General features: G+C 42.5%; 1 long non-coding RNA gene across 1 annotated transcript; it reads left to right on the top strand.

The window, feature by feature from the left end:
• Positions 1-16,473: 16,473 nt before the first annotated feature.
• Positions 16,474-20,957, top strand: LOC125113443 (uncharacterized). The gene is made up of 3 exons (XR_007131454.1): positions 16,474-16,716; positions 17,074-17,132; positions 20,434-20,957. It is a non-coding gene; the product is annotated as an uncharacterized LOC125113443 (long non-coding RNA).
• The last annotated feature ends 801 nt before the right edge of the window (positions 20,958-21,758 follow it).

Here is a 21,758-nt window from a genome sequence, read left to right as displayed (position 1 = left end):
ACCATGAGATTGCGGGTTCGATCCCCGACCTGGCTCAGTGGGTTAGGGATCCGGCGTTGCCGTGAGCTGTGGTGTAGGTTGCAGACTCAGCTCAGATCCCACATTGCTGTTGTTCTGGTATAGGCCGGCGGCTACAGCTCCAACTCGACCCCTGGCCTGGGAACCTCCATATGCCGCAGGAGCGGCCCTAGAAAAGACAAAAAAATAAAATAAAATAAAATAAAATTTATTAGAATTGAGATTACCTTTGTTTTATTATCATTGAAAATTTGGGGTTACTAATGAGAGGAAAAAAATGTAAGTATATATTAAAAGTTACATTTAGAACAGGATTTATTTTTTAAATAAAAATTATGCATTAGATGCAAAATGTAAAATCATATTTGCTGCGATTCTTTGATCAGAAAGAAGAATCACTTGGAGTTGCATAGAAACCTAAATTTTCTGGATTTAGTTACGAGTACATATATACCACATGTAAAGAAATTAGAAAAGAAACAATTTATCCTCAAACTGCAAAAAAATAACAATGGATGTGATACTTAAATATATTTTTAAAAATAAATTCAGGAGTTCCCGTCATGGCGCAGTGGTTAATAAATCTGACTAGGAACCATGAGGTTGCGGGTTCAGTCCCTGCCCTTGCTCAGTGGGTTAACGATCTGGCGTTGCCGTGAGCTGTGGTGTAGGTTGCAGACAAGGCTCGGATCCTGCGTTGCTGTGGCTCTGGCGTAGGCCGGAGGCTACAGCTCCGATTAGACTCCTAGCCTGGGAACCTCCATATGCCACGGGAGCGACCCAAAGAAATAGCAAAATACAAAAAAAATAAAAAAATAAAAGTAAATTCACATTATCATGCTATTCTGTTTTGCAGCTGTTATACCTATAATATAATTACATCTGAGAATTCACTGGAACTGTATGTAGCATTTTATTTTCTGATAAAATATTATTGTTGCCCTCCATATTGCAATAATTTATTTCCTTTTAAAAACAGAAATATAGGAGTTCTCTTCGTGGCTCAGCAGTTAACGAACCTGACTAGGATCTATGAGGATGTGGGTTCATTCCCTGGCCTTGCTTAGTGGGATAAGGATCCAGCATTGCCAGGGGTTGTGGTGTAGGTCACACACCCAGCTCAGATCCTATGTTGCTGTGGCTGTGGTGTAGGCTGGCAGCTGCAGCTCTGATTAGACCCCTAGCCTGGGAACTTCCATATGCCACAGGTGTGGCCGTAAAAAGCAAAAAAAAAAAAAAAAAAAAAAAGAAAAGAAAAGAAAAGAAAAAGAAAAAACAGAAATATATATGTAATATAATTGCAAGGCTTATAAATACATAACACACATCATCCCACCCCAGAGTGTGTGGCATTTAAAGAACAGCCAAACAAACACTCCAGTCTTTACCCCGTATCTCTTCCAATCCTTTAGTAAGTAATTAAAAACAAACAAAAATCCTCATTTCTGCATTCACTCTCTTTCACCTGAAGAGCTCCATCTCTCCTCCTTACTATTCTGATCTCTCAAACTTTCTCTGTGCTGCCTTTTGCCCCAGAACAGCTTATAGTTGGTCCCTTGTAATACCCTCAATGCAGAGACACAGATACATACCTGTACCCCTGCCCACACACCATCCCCCCAAAAAACATGTCCATGAGCACTGTTCTCAGCTGTCAGTTCCTCTGCAGTGAGGCTCTGCCTGCATCACTTCTAGCCATTCCCTCACTCCTCCATGGAGTGTTGGGTGTGGTGAAGGAGAAAGAAGAAAAGCCTCTGAACACATGGATGATTATTTTTTTTCCTGCCACATTTATCCCAACTAAAATACAATAATAATAAATGCCCTTTATAATGTCTTGTGTTAAACTTATGTCAGTAGGGTCTGTCAGTAGTACTAATTTTCCCTGTTGAATGTAAGGAATATTTCTTTTTAAGTCTTGATAAACTATGTTGCTAATAATGCATTTTTTGGAATTTATTTTTTATAAATTTGGTATGAGTATAGGTGACTTACAGTGCTGTGTTAGTTTTAGAGCAGTCTAGATTCACAGAAGTATTGAGATAATAGTACAGAGAGTTCCCTTATCCCCTCCTTACACTCAGTTTCCCTTCTTATTACCAACATCTTACATTAGGATGACAGCTTTGTTACAGTGAATGAGCCAAAACTGACACATTAATATTAACTAAAGCCCATGTTTTATTCCAGCATCCTTAGTGAAGCAAATATAATGTCTGTTTCTATTTCATGATCCCATCCAGGATACTTTATTATATTTTGTTATTACTTCTCCTAAGTCTTCTCTTGGCTGTGAGGGTTTCTCAGATTTTGCTTTTGATTATCCTGACACTTTAAAAAAGTATCAGGCAGGAGTTCCCATGTGGCTCAGTGGAAACAAATCTGACTAGTCTCCATGAGGACGCAGGTTCGATCCCTGGCCTTGCTCAGTGGGTTGAGGATCTGGCTTTGTTGTGCACTGTGGTGTAAGTCTCAGACATGGCTCGGATCTGGGGTTGCTGAGGCTGTGGTGTAGCTTCAATTCAACCCCTAGCCTGGGAACCTCCATATGCCATGGGTGTGGCTCTAGAAACACACACACACACACACACACACACACACACAGTATCAGGCAAATTGGGATTTGTTTAATTTTTTTCATGATTAAACTGGGGCTGTTTGCGGAGAACAAACACAGAGGCAAAGTGTTATAGTCATCAGATCATATCAAGAGCACATACTGTCAATATCACTTGTCACTGTTGAGGTATTGCTTGTCAAGTTTCTCCACTATGCTATTACAATTCCCTGCCTGCTGGCCACAGGTGAATTCTTTGGACTAGATTTCTTGGGTGCAAACACCGATCATATTCAGGCTTCAGAGTATAAGATCAGCTGATCCTATTGGAAAAAAAAAATCCCCAGCTAAAATATTAAACAGGGAATTGGCATAATTTTTCCCAATTAAACTTTAGTTTGCTTTCCACAATTTTAGGGGTTTAGACATGAGTAGCTCCATTTTCTGGAGAAAATAGTAAGTCATTCTCAAGATGAAGTCATTTTAGTAAAGGTTTAGTCTGTCATTTATAAGGAAACTACTTGGTAACTGGGAAAAAAATCAGATTTCATTCGTAACAAAGCAAAAGGACTATATTTAACATATGCATACATATACACAGGAAGTACATATAGGTAAAAGAAGAATCTACCTAAAACTTAAGAGAAAATCTCTGGTCATAATAGCTCAATAAGGGTGGGTTGTTTTTTCCTATAGTAAGATGGTTTTCATAGTTCGTATCATAAAACTTTCTTATAAATCACTAAATTGAATGAAATTAAATCAAAACTATGAAGGTATAAAGAAGCAACCCTATATTCTTCCTTTCTCAAATTCTCTTAATGTCTTTCACACTTTTCTTTCTTCTTTCTTTCCTTCCGTCCTTCTTCAACAAATGTCATGTTTAAGAAGATATTTTAAATGATACATCTTACAATGGATTTAAAAAGGGTTGGTGCCTTCGGTTAAGGGCTCCCAAAAGTTAAATTGAAATGAAGTTGTAGACACTCTGTAATTTTATTTTCTACTAAGTTTTAAATAATATAACATTAGCAAAACTCTTACACTGATGTGAAAGCACAGAAGGATTAAGAAGCCACTTAGATGGTCAAGGTCCCAGGGCTCCAGTCTGAAAGGTCAATATAACTTACTGGAATAAATCAGCAATATGTTGCCAGTTTTCAGGTCTCCTCATTCAACTTCTTAAATAACCAGAGAAATAAAAGTACATTGAATGGAAAGAGATTTTTTTTTAAGTCCTCACTGATACACCCTCTCTGAAGAACACCATTATCTCTGAAGCCAGCTTGTACAGAGTTGTACGAAGTTAACAGTCTCAGAAGAATTTCTGAAAACTAATAGCGTAAACCCAGTCCATTTTACAGAGAAGTTATTTGATTACCTAAATTTCAGGAGTTACAATGCCTCCCAAGAAGTTGTATGATATGAGGAACAGCATGTAACAAAAAATGGGATAAATTCCTGATTTTGCTTTATTTATTTATAAGATTTGTGAATTACTAAAGAGGATTAACATACATTAACTAGGAAGACACTCCCTGGTGTGCAGTGAGAAATCTCCAATTTCCCCATCTCCCAGCTACCAGCTGATTCTTCAGGGACAGCCAGTTTTTAGTTCTTAAATAAACCTCAGGAGATATTTCATGCATTTATAAATGTATCCACAGAAATATTTTTAAATGAGAGTTCCCATTATGGCTCAGTGGTAATGAACCCAACCAGTATCCATGAGGATGCAGGTTTGATCCCTGGCCTCGCTCAGTGGAATAAGGATCTGGCGTTGCCGTGAGCTGTGGTGTAGGTTGCAGATGTGGCTCAGATCTGGCATTGCTGTGGTTGTGGCGTAGGCAGGCAGCTGCAGCTCTGATTCAACACCTAGCCTGGGAACTTCCATGCCATGTGTGTTGCCCTAAAAAAAAAAAAAAAAATTAAATGGCAACATGTTATATACATGGTTCTATAGTTTCTATTTTATTTTTTTAATTGAAACACCTTGGAGAATGTTCCATATCATAAATGGAGATTTTTATATTTTAAAATAGCTCATGTGGCATTCTATTCTGTGGTTGATCTATAATTATTATATAAACCCTACTGTTGGACATTAAGTTGTTTATATGCTTTGGCTAATTTATTTAACTGATGCTCCAGTTATTATTTATTATGTATTATTTCTCATAAATTCCATAATAACTGTGGAAAGTTCCCTGTTGTATGTAATTTTTGTTATTTGGAAACTAGCTTCTCTTTAGACTCCAGACAAATATTTCTTTTCTTTTTTTTTTTTTTTTTTGGCTTTTTAGGACCGCACCCATGGCATATGGAGGTTCCCAGATTAGGGTCCAATTGGAGCTACAGCTGCCAGCCTACACCACAGCCACAGCAACATGGGATCCAGGCTGTGGCTCACATGAACTTGAAACATAAATCAAGATACTGGGTCATAAAAAGCGGGATTTTTAAAAAAGATTTCTGAATTTTTTCATATGAAGAATTTAAAACACTAGGGAAATTAAATCCTATTCACTTATACATTTGAAAAAGGATCCGTTTCTTGAAACCAGAACGCTACCAGAAATCCTATGGCTTATGGTTATCATCCACATGGATGTGAAATGGGCAAGGTCAATGGCAGCATCTGGTGTGCTGAGGGATGAGAAAGCTTGCCCCCTTCCATCCAGGAAGAGTTAGAATAACAGAGAGTCAGTGTCAGACATCAATGACCTCTAGTCACTACGGGTCACTAGGTTTCTGTCAAGAGTCAGGTAGGAAAATTTCCTGCCAGAGAAGATGAGATGCAGTTCGAGAAAAAAGTCAAAACACCTTTCTCATTAACTCAGTTCTCAAAGGGCAGACGGGGGAATAGAGAAAGGAAAATCGGAGGAGATTTTTCATGACTAGAGCAATAATTTGCAAGGTGAAAAAAAGGTGGCAATAAAATAGAACGTTTTTGGAAATGATATTCATTGGGTCCCACAGCTCCAAGTCGCAATGGAGGAGACTCTGGAGAACAGTAAACTGGAGCTCATGGTGCCCAGCCATGTTGAATCACTGTTATTTAAAGGTTTTGTTGCTGTTGTTGTTGTTGTTGAATGATTTATAAAAGAACCTGTTTTTTTAAGACATTCCAATTTCAGGGAATTTTATTCTTTTTACTCAGATGAGTTTCCTAAGGATCTTATTAAATACAGGAAGTTGTTAGGTTTCATAACAAATTCGTGTTAGAAATAATTTTTGAAAATATGCCTTTACTTCAGGTAAACAATCTGAACAAACTTTTCTTCAAGAAATATATAGAAAGGATCAGTAAGCACAAGAACAAATACTCAACATCATTAGTCATCAGGGAAACGCAAATCCAAACTATGAGATGCCACTTCACAACCGGTAGGATGGTTGCAACCAAACAGTCTGATAATAACAAGAGTTGGTACAGATGTGGAGAAATAGGAACCTCCTCCCCAAACACCAATGATGAGAATGAAAATAGTGCAGCCACTTTGGAAAACAGTCTGGCAGTTTTTCAGCTGATTAAACATGGGAGTTCAATAAGACCCAGCAATTCCACTCCCCAAAATAAAAATGTATGTCCACACAAAAACCCACAGGTGAAGGTTTAGAGCAGCACCATCCACTATAGCCAGAATGTAGAAACAACTCACATGTCCAATGGATAAACGAAAAGTGGAATATCCAGATGATGAGGTATTATTCGGCCATAAACAAGGATGAAATACTAATACATGCTGCAGCATGGATGACACTTGAAAACATCTTGCAGTGTGAGCGAAGCCAGTCACAATAGCCAACGTATTAAAAAATTCCACACGTATGATTGTTCAGAAGAGAGAAAACTATAGAATAAAAAGTAGATCCATGGCTGTGAGCGGGTTGGAGGTTGAAAAGGATTACGAAGAGTACAGGGCTTCTTTTTGAGGTGATAAAAGTTTTAAAAATTTGACTGTGGTGATGATGATAACATCTAAAACTAAAAACATACTGAACTGAGTACACTAAAAATCATTACATTATATTCTTTACATCTGTGCCTTGCATGGTATGGAAATTATATCTCAATAAAGCTGTTTTTAAAAGGTCAGTTTCAGGGAGTTCCTGTCGTGGCGCAGTGGTCAACGAATCCGACTAGGAACCATGAGGTTGCGGGTTCGATCCCTGCCCTTGCTCAGTGGGTTGACATCCGGCATTGCCGTGAGCTGTGGTGTAGGTTGCGGGCGCGGCTCGGATCCCGCGTTGCTGTGGCTCTGGTGTAGGCTAGTGGCTACAGCTCCGATTTGACCCCTAGCCTGGGAACCTCCATATGCCGCGGGAGCGGCCCAAAGAAATAGCAAAAAGACAAAAAAATAAAATAAAATGAAATAAAATGTCAGTTTCAGAGTTCCTGCCATGGTTCAGTGGAAACAAATCTGACCAGTAACCATGAAGACGCAGGTTCGATTGCTGGCCTCACTCAGTGGGTTAAGGATCCGTGTTGCCGTGAGCTGTGGTGTAGGTCACAGAGGCAGCTCGGATCCTAGGTGGCTGTGGCTCTGGCGTCGGCTGGCAGCTACAGCTCCAATTTGACCCCTAGCCTGGGAACCTCCATGTGCTTGCAGGTGAGGCCCTAAAAAACAACAACAACAACAAAGTCAGTTTCTTGATGGTTGTACAACTATAAATATACTAAAACTCATTGCGTTTTTTTCAGTCAGTTCCCCCCACGCCCCATCCCAGGGGGATGGGAAAGAGCAGAACCTGCTGTTGTTTCGTAAGATTTATTCTGCTCCAGCTTATTTAGATAATCTCTGGTTTCTGGAAGAATTAGCAGTTTTGTAATAAGACAAGGACAGTTTTCCAAAGGAGGCAATAATCACAGTGGTCTTTTAACCTTCCATATAATCAAGCACATTGAACTTCCAGCAGCCGACCGTCAGAAGTAGCTCCTGCCAGCATGTTCTAAAGCACTGATGAAGAGCGAATTACTCTGATTTCTGAATTGTCAGAATGAGAAAAAGCACAGCTGCTTTCAATGGAAAGAAAATTAGATTGCAAAGTGGCAAAGAACTCCTCCTCCCGTGTTTGAAAGTCTCTTCCTCTCTAGGTTTGCTTAGTCCACAGGCTACCAGGAAATGAAACCCTTAACCTAATATTTCTATATATCAATTTACAGCAAGTGCTGCCCTGCACATACAGAAACATCAGTGAGATAGTCCTCTCATTGAAGTCATTAACAAAATTGAATGTTTATTTTGCACTCAGTCTGCAGTACAACGGATAATGTGTACTTTTAGGAAACAAAAGAGAAACCTCAGACAATTTCTTGTCACTAAAATATAACATCCAAAGCTTTTTCTTCTTTCAGGGCAGTGTTTTTCCAAGGCTGAAGATCTACATATATTTCAGGAAGTGAGCTAAATGCGGTATGTACATTCTCAATTAATTTCACACCAGCACCATGAAACAAGTGTGTTAGTATAGATCCTTGAAACGCATGACAAAGATGATAAAATAGTACACAAAATACCCATAGATTCAAGGCTAGGAAGGTCCTTATCCACCTGGTTTATTCATTTATTTACCTTTTCATCCAACTGTTATATACTGTGTCTTGGTGACTAGTTGTTGTGCAGCAGTGAGTGAAACAAAGTGCTTTCCTATATAGCTTGATGAGATGAGGGGCGATAAATAGCCAACTGAACAAATATTTACAAAATATGAAGAGCCCTAAAAGAAGAAAAGCGTGCTAAAATGGAGAAGATCAGAGTTCCCACTGTGGCTCAGTGGTTAATGAACCAGATTAGTATCCATGGGGACAAGGGTTCGATCCCTGGCCTCGCTCAGCAGGTTAAGGATCCAGTGTTGCCGTGAGCTGTGGTGTATGTCGCAGACTCAGCTCAGATCCCACGTTGCTGTGGCTGTGGTATAGGCCAGCAGCTGTAGCTCCGACTGGACCCCTAGCCTGGGAAATCCCTATACTTTGGGAGCAGCCCCCCAAAAAAGACAAAAGACAAAAAAAATAAAATAATAGAAAATGAAGAAGAGCATGAGACTCTGTTTAAATAGACTGATCAAACAAAGCAGGCTACACGGAGGAGGAGGCAGTGATGGAGGGCAATAATGTTGGAGAAGGAGCCAAAAATCCAGGGAGGGGAGGACCTTCCTTGCAGAAGGAAGATCATAGGCTCAAACCTCACTCAGGGATGTGAGGAGTGGGATGGGAAGGGCCCTGTGAGCAGCACAGGGGAAGCGAAGTCGAAATCGAGTTGGAGACATCAGCAGGGACCATACCACACAGGGCCATGATGGCCAAGGTCAGGAGGCTACTTCATTCCCTGCACCGTGAGAAGCTTAGCCTGAGGTTACTTCATTCCCTGCACCATGAGAAGTGCCTGGAGCTGGCCTTGACCTGCCAAATATTCAAATTCTGGGTTAACTGAGCACCATACTTCTATCATACTACAGAAATTGTGAGGTAAATTAAATGACATTCTTTTTTTTTTTTTTTCTTACTACAGCCAACCTGCAGCATATAGAAGTTCCCAATTCAGAGCCACAGCCTACACCACAGCCACAGCAGCATCCAATCTGGGCCGCATCTGTGACCTATGTAGCAACATGCAGCAACAATGGATCCTTGACGCACGGAGCGAGGCCAGGCCTCGAACCCATGTCCTCTTGGGTACTAGCCGGATTCTTAACTCGCTGAGCCACCACAGGAACTCCTAAATGACCTTCTTTAAAAAGCATACAATTATCATAGCTCTCACAGATTGAAGAGAGCTGAAAAATAGGATAACTTAAACTTCCAGAAAATAAATATGTATTGAATATCCCTATTCCACATGTGATCTTTTAAGGGCTGAAGCTAAAACGTGAATCAGATGTTCTAAACCATGCTCTTTTTATGACATCACATAAAGACATCTAATCTATTGAACCCGGTACCCCAGCATTTCACATAACATGAGGTTCACCAGAGCACTGCATGCCTGAATGGGTTCCCTGAGACCTTTCTAGAAATCCTCTCATTAGGTAAAACATCTCTGCAGTCTGACAGCATATCTGCATTTTAGTCGTTTGGATTCCAATATCATCCCACTGCATCTGCTTTTAGATGGTCTTAGGGTTCCAGGAAATCACATCTCCCCACGAGTTCTCCATGCCTCTTTGATTCTCACTAAAAGCATGAAACTTGGGCCAAGTACGTATTTTTGTCTCCACATTATAAATGAGGTGCCAAGCAACCCCACTGAGCTTCAGATTCCTCCCCTATAAAATGGAGGCGATAATGCTCACCTTCCAACCTTTCAGACTTAGCAAGAGGAGCAAATAAAACAATGGATGGGAGAGTTCCTGAAAAACTAGAAGTAGGAGGTAAGCTGCTATTACATTGTCATAAAAGAGGACACCTCTGTGCCACCTACAACACAGATCTGCAAAAAAATGTACAGGGCAACCGTATCAGATCTGCATCTTGTTCTGAGGCTTCAGGGTGATGGACTTGGGGTGAGAGAAGACCTCAGCCCACCAATTCAGAGGGATTCAGTCTCTCCCAACTTAAAACAATCCCTTTTCGGTTAATTCAGTCCATTTTTAGCAGAGGCAAAGTAAAGCTGCAACTCCCCATCACGACTCTGCCCTGATTCACAGATGTTCCCCTCTGTTCCCAGACATCACGTGAGCCCAGGGGAAGCTGAGTCCTTATGGCTTTAGGGCAGGGCCCGGTGTTAACCCAGCCCATGCTTCTCTTCCAGCTCCTGTGGGCCTTCAGCTGAGGTTTATAAACTCATTTCACACGTGCACACGCTCGCTCGCTCGCTCGCTCTCTCTCTCTCTCTCTCTCTCTCTGCATCTGCTCATGAGGCCCTGTAGCTGACGTCATGTCATGCTAGCTGCTTCTTCTCTCAGTCCAGCCACGGCCCAGCAGTTCATGCTTTGCTCCTCAGCCTGACCTCATTTTCCTCTGCCCTTCAGATCTTCTGAATCTCAGCCGTGGACTCCATCCATCGGACCCCTGGGGAGGCTGTCTTCTCTCCAGCCTCTGCTAGGTGTTCCCCTTGTCCCTCACTGCCGCAGCCCCCTGCAGGCCTGCTGGCTCTCAGCCTCGCGTAGACATCACTGGGGACACGTGCAAAACTCTGGATTTCCCCAGTCCTACCAACTGGTGCTAGGGAACAAAATGTTCCCTCTCTCTCTCTCCCACCCTCCCCGCTTCACTCCACACTTTTTCCCTTCCAGGAACCGTCAGGAGCTTCCTGACATCATATTTTCCTTCTTTCCTTCTTCTTTTCAAGCCATGAACCTGCTGATCCAAGAGAGGAACATATCTGTAGGCACTGGGTCCATCCCAACCTTTTACACATCTGCCCCACAAGGGAATCTCAAAATCCAGAGACGCTATGATGCATTTTTGCAACAACTGCATACAACCCAGTGCTTTGCCTAGAACTGACACCCCTTAAAATCTGTCGAGTGAACCAGTGATGGAATCCCCTTCCTTTATTGCTTTATTGCTAAACAGGCTGAGGTGAAATATTTTGCCCAAGTTAAATAGCGAGTTAGAGGCAGAGTGGGGACCAGGTCAAGTACGCTTTTCAACATGACGTGCTGCTTTTTACCTAGACTTTCTTAGCCGCTGGGAACACAAAGCCTAGAACATAAGATCTAAATGTGAGCAAGGGGGTCAGGAAGGGATGATAGATGACAAGGTCTTTCCCAAAGAAGAACCGAGCTTCAAAAAAAAAAAAAAAAAAACAAAAAAAAACAAAAGCAAGTAGCTGAAGGTAAATTAGTATGCTTTTTCTCTTTGTCTACATAAAATAAAATCAGCTCAATCTATACTCCTAAAATCTCTGAATAGAGATCTTACAGGACTCCGTGTTTCTGCCGTGATCAACTACTTGTACTTGGGGGATGGGTTACCGCAGAAATTCTCACAGCCATTTCCCCCTACCGCTATATATAATTTGAGGCGCATCTCCCGCTCATAATAATATACAAAAGGTTTAAAAGAAATCTAACTCCCCTGAAAGTGGAATTCTCTTTTTGTGGATTTAAAAATCCATTCCTTGTTAGAAATTGTAATTGGTTGTCTCCCCCTCTAAAAGACAGACGGCATTCACAAATCCTTTTGGAGAAAGGGCTAGCTACTACACACAGAGCAGTAACAAGACTTGAAACTGCAGCGTAGGCATACAGCATCTTGATGAACGCACACCAAAGAAATCTGGGTGGCTTAAAGTTTATGAGTTTGAGAGGTTCTTTTCTTTTTTTTTTTCCTGCTCTCCAGGGCCGCACCCAAGGCCCATGGCGTGAAGGTTCTATGCCAGAGCCTCAGCGACGCCAGATCCAAGCCGAGTCTGCGACCTACACCACAGCTCCGGGCAAAGCCAGATCCCCAAGGCACTGATTGAGGCCAGGGATCAAACCCCGCAACCCCATGGTTCCTAGTCAGATTCCTTTCTGCTGCGCCAGGAGGGGATCTCCAAGAGATTATTTTCTTAATGAATACCAGGAGCACTGGAGTTCCTGTTGATTCTTGAGGACGTGGGTTTGATTCCTGGCCTCGAAAGGCTCCAGTGTTGCTGTGAGCTGTGGTGTAGGTCACAGACGTGGCTTGGATCCTACATTGCTGTGGCTGTGGTGTAGGCCAGCAGCTATAGCTCCGATTCGACTCCTAGCCTGGGAACTTCCATATGCCACGGTGTGGCCCTAAAAAGACAAAAAAAAAACAAACAGTAGCACTATCCTCAGGAAGCAAACCTCAGAGGGAGGTGGGATTTTAGATCTATCTGTTGACATTTCCAAAGGGGATGTGAGCAATCCGCTTTTGTACAATCCGTGCCCCAGCAGACCAAAAGCATCAGCCAGGAGATCTGTGGGGAACATTTATGCCAAAGACAACGGTCTTTGGAAGCGTGCAGTGGTGGGTGGACAAGCAAGAGGATGTCCATTTGCCCCATTTGGCTTCAGCTTCCTTAGTTCCCATCTTCCCTTCACCCCTATACCATTAATTTCTTCTTTTGGGGGAGGTTCCAAGGGGAGGTGACTCGCTGCTGCTGAGGGTTGGGGAGCGCTCTCCTCTCTCAAAACAGTTACAGGCATGGACACGAAGCAGCAGAGTACGTGAACACAATGACGTCATTCTGAAGTGTGAAAACCTGTCACCAGAATTGTTTTCCTATGCGAATAACACCATACGACTACAGATAGTGACATGGGGGTGTGTGTGTGTGTGTGTGTGTGTGTGTGTCCTGTGAGGGAGAAAATAACACTTGTAAAACTCTTAGAAACTGAAAATGGATCAGTGAATAGGCCTTTCTGTTGGATATTTACGGGGAATTTGGTTTGTTTTCTGATTCTGTTTCAACTTTTAAGGAGCACCGTTAATGTGATTAATTAGCAAGAATTTATTGACTCGAAAAATCTCGACAGCCAAACGTATATGATTTTTTTAAATGTATTTTTTCAGGTGAAACTATAAACTGGAGGTCTAATTAAGACCTGCTGTTTCCTGAAATTTCACGTGCACAGCTCTGGGAAGGGAACGTTGCATGGAACTTTACTTGAAGGGGTACGTGTAATCTTAGGAGAAAATCCCCGCGTTCTATTCACTTCTTTCAGACGGAGTTCTTACTTAAGAGCCCCGGTGAATTTATGTCTGTGGTAAACATGAAAGCCCGCTCTGGAGCTGGCTGAGGGAAAACTCAGATCAGCTCGAACGTCATAAGTTGAGGACTTTGGCTGTTCCTAGCCAATATTTCCAAATTTACACTTACACACCATGAAGGATCATGCAGTTTGAGTCTTTTGACATTTTCGTACGTGCTTCCTTCCTGTTACTCTGCTAAGGATGAAAGGCTCTCTAGCCCATCAGCCTGTAAGAAATAGAATGTTCAGTGTAACCAAAAAAGGTTGGCTCTTGATTGAAGTTGCAAAAGGCCTTGATGGACTGATCTCTGACTGGTATTCACTTGACCTGCTTTCATTAGAAAAATCCATGCTCTGTTCCTAATGCTGCCTTGATAGCTCTAATGTAGTTCTTTATAGATCTAATATAGACTTTAAGCTGTAAGAATAAAAGAAATCTGCAGAATTCTAAAAACTGTCCAAGGTTTCTTAGTTTAGCCACATATTTATATGGCTTATCCCCAAAGGTCACTCTCTGGAGGTGATAAACTTCTGCCATCACAGTTGCTTCAAAATAATAAGCGAAAGTTTTTTTCAGCTCCCTTGACGTAAGCTTTCTTCTTAGGGCCCCAGGGAGAAAACATGAACAACTTACAACTTGAGAGCAAAAACCAATATCATAGTTTTGTCATTCAGCTAGATGTTGTGAACTGATGGTTTTGCACACTTATTAAACCGTAAGGAGCTGGGAACTGGGCTGGGGTGGGGCGGCAGTTAGCCATGAAACCTAAAATTTTTTTAAAATATTGCTAAGAAACTGTATTGTGGGAGTTCCCATTGTGGCTCCGTAGTAACAAATCCAACTAGCATCCATGAGGATGTGGGTTCGATCCCTGGCACTGCGCATTAAGGATCCGGCAACGCCATGAGCTGTGGTTTAGGTCACAGACGCGGCTCGGATCCCTCTTTGCTGTGGCTGTGGTGTAGGCCGGCAGCTGCAGTTTTGATTCAACCCTTAGCCTGGGAAATCCCATATGCTGCAGACATGGCCATAAAAAGCAAAAACAAACAAAAAGATAATATCCAACATAGAGCCCTCTTTTTCTATTTTCTGAGCAAAGTCTTATTATGAGCCTTCTTAAATGTGGAGGGGAATCTTCTTTCTCTTTACAATACTGCATTCAGTGCATTTCTCCAATAGCTCTTGCCTCAGGACAGGGTCTTGGTCATTTCCTATGAGACATTCTCCAGTGTCCTCAACGACCCAGAGATAGAAACATCCATGCGTGCCTCTTCCTATAAACCGTCTGGCTTCCCCGGCTCCTTCTTGCTGCATGCCCGCCTCATCCCCAACCCAGCCAGGCCCTTGCCTGGGAGCTCAAAGCCCCAGGCCACACCAGGGGAGAGCAGCCACATCAGAGCTGCTCCTGGCACCGAGGAAAATTATTTGCCCGGAGAGGCAAACACAGCCCACGCAGTGTCCAGAGTATCAATCCCTCTCTTCTGTGTGATAAAAGGCCCTATTGTAGAACCACAAATCCCTGGGAGATGGCATGGACAATGTCTAATCACTTAACAGCTACTGGGCACCCACTGGGTACGGGGCCCCAACTAGACACTGTCTATAACCTATTCCCTGGAGGAGGGCAGGGAAGCGGAGGACACCGATTTGAATTCATCTCCCATTCTAACCCTTCACACCATGGCCAACACACATCCCCGCAAACCAGTAGACAATGACAACTGTAATAGACATGAGACTACTTGGACCTGTGAGTGGCAAGAAAGGGGAAGGACACGAGCTTGGTATTCACCTGGACCCTGTTTTGACTCCTGCCTCAATAATCACTCAACTGGGGAACCTTGGGGAATTCACTGAATCTCTCCGGGATGCTCCCTCCTTAGACGCAAAAAGAAAATAATACTATCTAGGTCATAAGCGCTGTGAAGACCACTTTCACCAGCAGGTAGAAGTGCCAAAAGCTCCACATGGCCCATCACAGGCAGTCAAGAATTTTAGCTCCCTTCCCCATCTGTAGAACGCTGAATGCTTGTCAAGGCGTCTCACATGCATTATCTCATTTGATCCTTATGCAATACTCACAGGTATCTTAACCTCAGAGGCAGAAGGTTAGGTCTTTGCATTTCTTTTTGTTGCCTTTGAGGAAACACGATTGAAAATATACACTTGGTTTCTCCCACTACCTTAGCTCTGTTCTGCGGCAAGTCTTACAAAGTACCTGAGGCAAGAAGAAGGGTTCCTTTTATTCCACTGTTCCAGATGTCTTCAGCACCTTGACTTTAGGAATACACGAAGAACAGTAAGGCTTTTTAATGAAACTGAAAGGTATGCATTGTACTTAAATCTGGAACTTTTTCCTCCCGAAGAAACTCCGCCACCGGGACAGCCATCCTGCCATTTTCGACAGGGTGAGATATGTTTTTGCTCAGGCTTACCCTTTTTCAGCACATTTCCAACCAACGGCAGTTGGTATCCAAGCAGTTAAAACTACCTCAGCACTAATAGCTATGAGCTCATCTTGTATAAAGACATTTTTAGTTAAACACCACAATCTTGGGGTGGGGGGGGGAGTTAGCGTGCTTAACCAGGCTGGCTTGGAATAGCTCACAATATGACGCATACCACAGGAAAGAGAGTGGTGTGAGGCACCTACAAAATATTTTTCAAACAAGTCATTGACGCTGTAAGCCCCATGCCTCAGCTTTAGGAAGTCACTTATTAAGAATCAACACCAGCCGTGCCAAGCTAAGCTTTTGCTCTTGGTGATTTTCCAATTGAATATTCAGGGCCCTGTTTCAGTCTTGTTTTCAGGGGAGTACATGCCTGGAATGTTAGCAAGCTATTTGCTGGAAAAAATGCCCACAACAGGCCTAATGTTGATCACATTAATGCGTTTGAGTGAGTATGGAGTGCAAATGATTGAAAATGCTTCCAGATCCCCGTTGCAAGGGACAAAGCAGGCTCTGTTCTCTGATCTGATGGTCATTTTTTTTTCCAGCGGAGGATGTGGGGCAGGAAGAGGGAAGAGGGCCAATCTCTGTCTAATGGTTCCAAACAGGGCCCGGGCCCGGCCCTCTGGATGCTGACGAGTGGGAAATGAAACACAGATGGGTCAGATGGGTAAGGAGAGGGGGATTACAGGTCAGGCCAAAGAGTTGGAATAAATTAAGTGCTTATGAGGTACAGAATGGCACATTGTTTAAGTGAATGGACAGGGAAAAAACATTCCAGCATTGTTCATCCGCAGAGGGAGCCCAACGCTCCTCTTCCCAGACGAGCCCAGGCCACAGAGCGCCTCCTCCTCGCCAGGATGTTTGTGACCCACAGACTGAAAACGCGGCCAGGCGGTGCCCGAAACATTCTCCTAGACTCCAAAGAGGCCAGTTTGGCTTTATTACACGTGAGATGTAATTTATTGGGAGAAATGTTTGGGTTCGTGTGTCGGATGGTGGAGAGTCAGATTTGGAGTTCCCTGGGGATCTCCGAGGAGAAGGTGAGTAACCACAAATTAATACAGCAGGGAAATAAAGTGACAAAAGAAATGTTTCATTGTGCCTGAAATCTTGAACCAATTTCCCCCTCTTTAGCCTTTTAAACCTTTGCTCACAAATCAAAGAGGAGCTCAGCTGAGAAAACTCAGCAGAAGCCTGGAGGCCTCGATAACCCCAAAAAGGGGGCAGGGTCCGATATTCTTTCTGGTTTACGTGCCTTCACAAAGTAAGGAAAAGAGCAAAAAAAAAAAAAAAAGACACCTTGTTTTTAGAGTATTAGAAAACAATCCAAACAATTAGATACCTAAAGAAAAGGAAGCACTGGTAACCGTAACAAATCTGTGCATTTTGTGTTGTAGGTGTGTTAAGGAAATGACCAAGTCCCAGAGTGTAGACGAGCCCGATCCCTTCGCAGCAGGTAATCAACAGCCAGGCTGGAGAAAGCGTGTTTTCTTGAAGGAACCAAACCGAGAGAATGTGAGGGCGGAGAGGGTCACCTCAAAGGAGAGAGCTGAAGTCACAGCTGCCAACAGAATTAGAAAAGTTCTAAAGCTGGGGATTAATGGTTTCTTTTTTAGCGCGACAGAAATTATTTTCAGAAGTTTATTTTCATACCAGCCACGTTTCCATTTTATGGGCTTGACCTTTAGCAGAATATCCCACAGGCAACGCGGGAGACAGTGGTGCTCATGCTGTGAGTATGAAAAGCTTCTCAGTGGATCGATTGGGGCAGGGCAACTCCAGGCACACGGGGAGATGACTCCCAACGACCAGTGTGGAAAGTCTGGATGCAGCCTCTCTTTCAAAAGCCAGTGATTTGCACTGTTAGGATTTTAGTAAGTGGGTCCAAGTGAGTGAGAGCTGATTATGTGCACATGTCATCTTACTGTATACTGTTTAGCTGTACTACTTATAATGTCAATATTTTACCTTTCCCCCCCAATCTCTCCCCCCCCCAGAGCTTTTATTAGTCCTATGCTCTGAATCTTGGAAGGGAACCCCAGGAATAATCAGTTTGTAAAACAAATTTGAAAAAAACGATCATGACACAAGCATCAGTATTAAGAATTGGAGAGAAAAAAAGGACTGTGGAGAAATGTCCAGCTTGTGCTGAGCAAAAACATAAAACTGTTATTCATGGAAAGAAGGACAGACCCATAAGAAACTAATATCCGGTTTGGGATATTTGCTTTTTCCTTTCCAATAAAAGCGATGATTTTTTGGGGGGGGTCGGGGGTTAATCAGGAACCTCCTGAGTCCTCTGGACCACGCCTCCAGCCAGGTGTCTGAGTGTGGTCCAGAGGCCACCACAGAGCTCTCAACTTGACTTTCTGGATTAGACCCTGAAGCATTGAGCAGCAAACAGACCCTTCATGTCCCTGTGAAGGTACTTGGGCCAGCTGGCTTCGTGCCAGGGGTTCCCAGAAAATGGAAAGTGTGCTTGCAAACTAGCAACAGAGTGGCCAAATCTCTGTGACTGAGGCCTAGTGCAGGATGCACAGAAGTTTCCGTGACAAAAGACCCTCAAGCAGGGCAGTAAGGATGAGGCCATTGTCACCTCCAGCCACGGCTTCCTGGCTGTAGCCATGCCCGACTGTCCCCTCACAAGGTCTTCTGAGGGACGCGGCCCTTGGGCTCACCAGGCTGGAAAAAACACTCCATAGGCACAGCCGTGGGCTACATCGAACATCTCTGCCATCCCACTGTGAGCATGGAGCAGTACACAGCCAATAAAAATGAATCTCTTAAGGCGCATCCCCAAAGTTGTATAACCTCCAGATCCCACAAAGCCTGGAGCCACCCCTGGGGTTGCCATTTATGAGAGGGAACATTAGGGAGAGTTTGCGGAGAAGAAAGGGAGCTAGACTGACTTTCTTGATGTTTCTGGCTTAACGCCCAGGAGAATTCAGGCAAAGCTGTCCATTCGGTTGGTAACGACACAAGCAGGAGAATAGGACGGAAATCCAATTCTTCTGCTCCCCGGGATGTGACTCTCACACTGCATCACACAGCTTTCATTTCGTGAAGAACTTGTGGGTAAGCCTTTCACCCAACCTAGGAATTCTTTTCAGAGGAAGTCATCAATCCCCAAGTACCCATTACTTCTCCTTTTCTTTTTGTCTTTCAAAACAGGTAACACAGACAGAAACATGAGGGCTTGGGGCCACATGGTAGGAATTTTATTTCCCCCAAAAAGACTTCCAAAATAAGGAAGGAAAGACAAGCATCCCCCCCACCCCATCCACAATTTTGCTTTCTGTGGTTTCAGTTTGACCCATGGTCAATCATAGTCTGAAAATATTCAAGTAGAAAATTCCAGAAATAAACAAACAATTCGGAAGTTTAAAATTGCACGCCATTCTGGGTAGCATAATGAAATCGCATGCACTCCTGCCTCATCCCACGTGGGATGTGAACTGTCTCTTTGTCCAGAGTATCCAGCCCCCGAGTCTCTTAGTTGCTGCTGGGTTATCAGGTCGACTGCCATGGTATCGCAGGGCTTGTGTTTAAGTCACTCTTATTTTACTTAATAATAGCCCCAGAGCACAGGGGTAGTGATGCTGGCAACTCAGATAAGCCAAAGAGAAGACATAACAGTGTTTCCTCTAAGTGAAAGTTCTAGGCTTAAGGAAAGAAAAAAAATCATATGCTGAGGTGGCTAAGCTCTACCAGAAGAACAAATCTCCTATCCATGAAATTGTGAAGAAGGAAAAAGACATTCGTGCTGGGTTTGCTATCTCACTTTCAACTGCAAAAGTTGGGGCCACAGTGCCTGATAAGTGCTTAGTTAAGATGGAAAAGACATTATATTTGTACAATAAGATACGATGTCACTTATATGTGGAATCTTAAAAAAAAAAAAAAGATAACATACAAATGAATGTATTTGCAGAACTCACTTACTTGGAAAGCAAACAGTTTCAGTTACAGTTACCAAAGGGGACAGGTAGGGGGGTTGGGACTGGCATGTGCACTCTGTGGTTTATGGAACGACTGGCCAACAGGACCTGCTGTATAGTACGGGGACGATTACCCAGTATTCTGTGATAATCTATTTGGGAAAAGAATCTGAAAAACAATGGATGTGTGTACATGTTTAACAGAATCACTTTGTTGTAAGCAGAAATTATCGCACCATTGTAAATCAACTATACTTCAAGAAAACTTTTTAAAAAAGGAGAGAGACCACATCCATGCAACTTTTATCATAGCATATCATTACAATTGTTCTATTTCATTAATAGTTTCTGTTGTTAATCTCTTATTGTGCCTAATTTATAAATTAAACTTTATCAAAGGTAAGTATATATAAGGAAAAACATAGTATATATATATATGGCTTGTACACTATATACATTATATATATATGATATATATAGTACATGTATAATATATATGTACATGTGTACTATATGTATACTATACTATTATATACTAGTAGACTATTATATACTATAGTATACTAGTATATACTATATACTAGTAGATATATATATTGTACTATTATATACTATATATATACTAGTATACTATATACTAGTATATATTTAGTATATATCCACAGTTTCAGGCATCCACTGGGTGTCTTTGACCATATCTTCCTCGGATAAGGGGGGAACTACAGTATCAACTAACTATTCACAAAGCACAGACTGCATACTGTTTTCAAATGATGGGGAGATATTTATACTTTTCTCCTTGGACTCTCTTATAAACAGAAGCAGATGTTCACAAAGCAACTGACCAGGGCAGGTGTGTCCTTCAAGGCTACCTGCATTCAACAGAGGCGACCACAGCCCAGACCCATCCTTCTTGGGAGAGTTTCAAGATGCTCCACATAGTGGTGCCTTTGGCTCTGTGCACTCAGAGGCTAGAAGAAAAGATACAGAGGTCCTCTTTCAAGGAGAGGCCCTGACGTTTCTATTCTTACAAGGATTCTTTGGTAATAAATACAGTGAAAACACCATCACCGTGAAGATAATACTTAATGCTCAAGAGGTACGCAGCAGAGATTGCATTCCAATCAAGGACTTCCGTAACCCTGTCTACCAAGCCAGTATCACCTGTAGGCCAGTTCACCTCCATCCAGTCACTTTACAGCACTTGAGTGTTTGCTGTCCGCTCAATTAAAATCCTACTCTGGTGGGAAAAGCCAGATTTCCAAATGGGGACTTTATTGATTCAATAAAATTTAAGAAATTCTGCTTATGGAAAAACTCATTAACCCAAACTAATAAATACGAGTTTACCCTGCAGTCTGGGTCCTCTTTATTTGACAGAATTAAAAAATCACTCTGGAACAACTTAGTTCACTTTTCACTTGTTAATGGAGCTTAATAGTTCAGTAATTCGCTTTCTGTTCTAAGCTGGCGAACTCTTCATTCTTTCCGACACAACTTGCATTCTCTCGCTCTCAACTTTACAGAGCGTGCGGGTTACAAAGAAGGTTCACAGAAGTGAAGAGCAGGGAGGAAGGGGGAAGGAAGGAGAACTTTTCCTCGGGCTGATGTAATGGCTCGAGGCTCAGCCCCTCCTTGAGGGTGGTGTCAAATTGCAGGGCACTGTTAAGATTCTTCAGCAAAGTTTCAAATGCAATGTCCCTGTGAGGGACAACGTTATTATCGCATACATGTCACAGCAAATTTCCACTTCGGTTCAACATCCTCTAAAAGAAACTCCAAAAAGCCAAAACTGTGTGTGCACTGGACAAAAACCTTCCCATCAATTTTGCCCTCTGGCACAAAGACTTTCCTTTGGAAGGCTGCTACTGTACAAATGTTTGCTTATTCTTAGTACAGAACTTATGATGTCAGTTTTTTTTTTTTTTTAAAGCAAGAATGTGTTAAAAGTAGTTGTGACTGACTATGGATGTCTGAAGGTCTTCGGGATAAAGTGCAGAGCTTGAGGGGCAACGTCAGAGTTTGTTGAGATATTTTTGTCACTGTTCAGTTTTTCCGACACCTCTGGAGAGATGCCCCAACTGCACCTGTTGTAGCCATATAAATCACACTCCAACCCACCTGCATTCTCTGGACCAACCACT

The sequence above is a fragment of the Phacochoerus africanus genome, chromosome 13, assembly GCF_016906955.1.
Source record: "Phacochoerus africanus isolate WHEZ1 chromosome 13, ROS_Pafr_v1, whole genome shotgun sequence".
Lineage (NCBI taxonomy): Eukaryota > Metazoa > Chordata > Mammalia > Artiodactyla > Suidae > Phacochoerus > Phacochoerus africanus.
The sequence above is the reverse complement of the archived record's forward strand: the minus strand, read 5'-3'. Positions and strand labels throughout refer to the sequence as shown.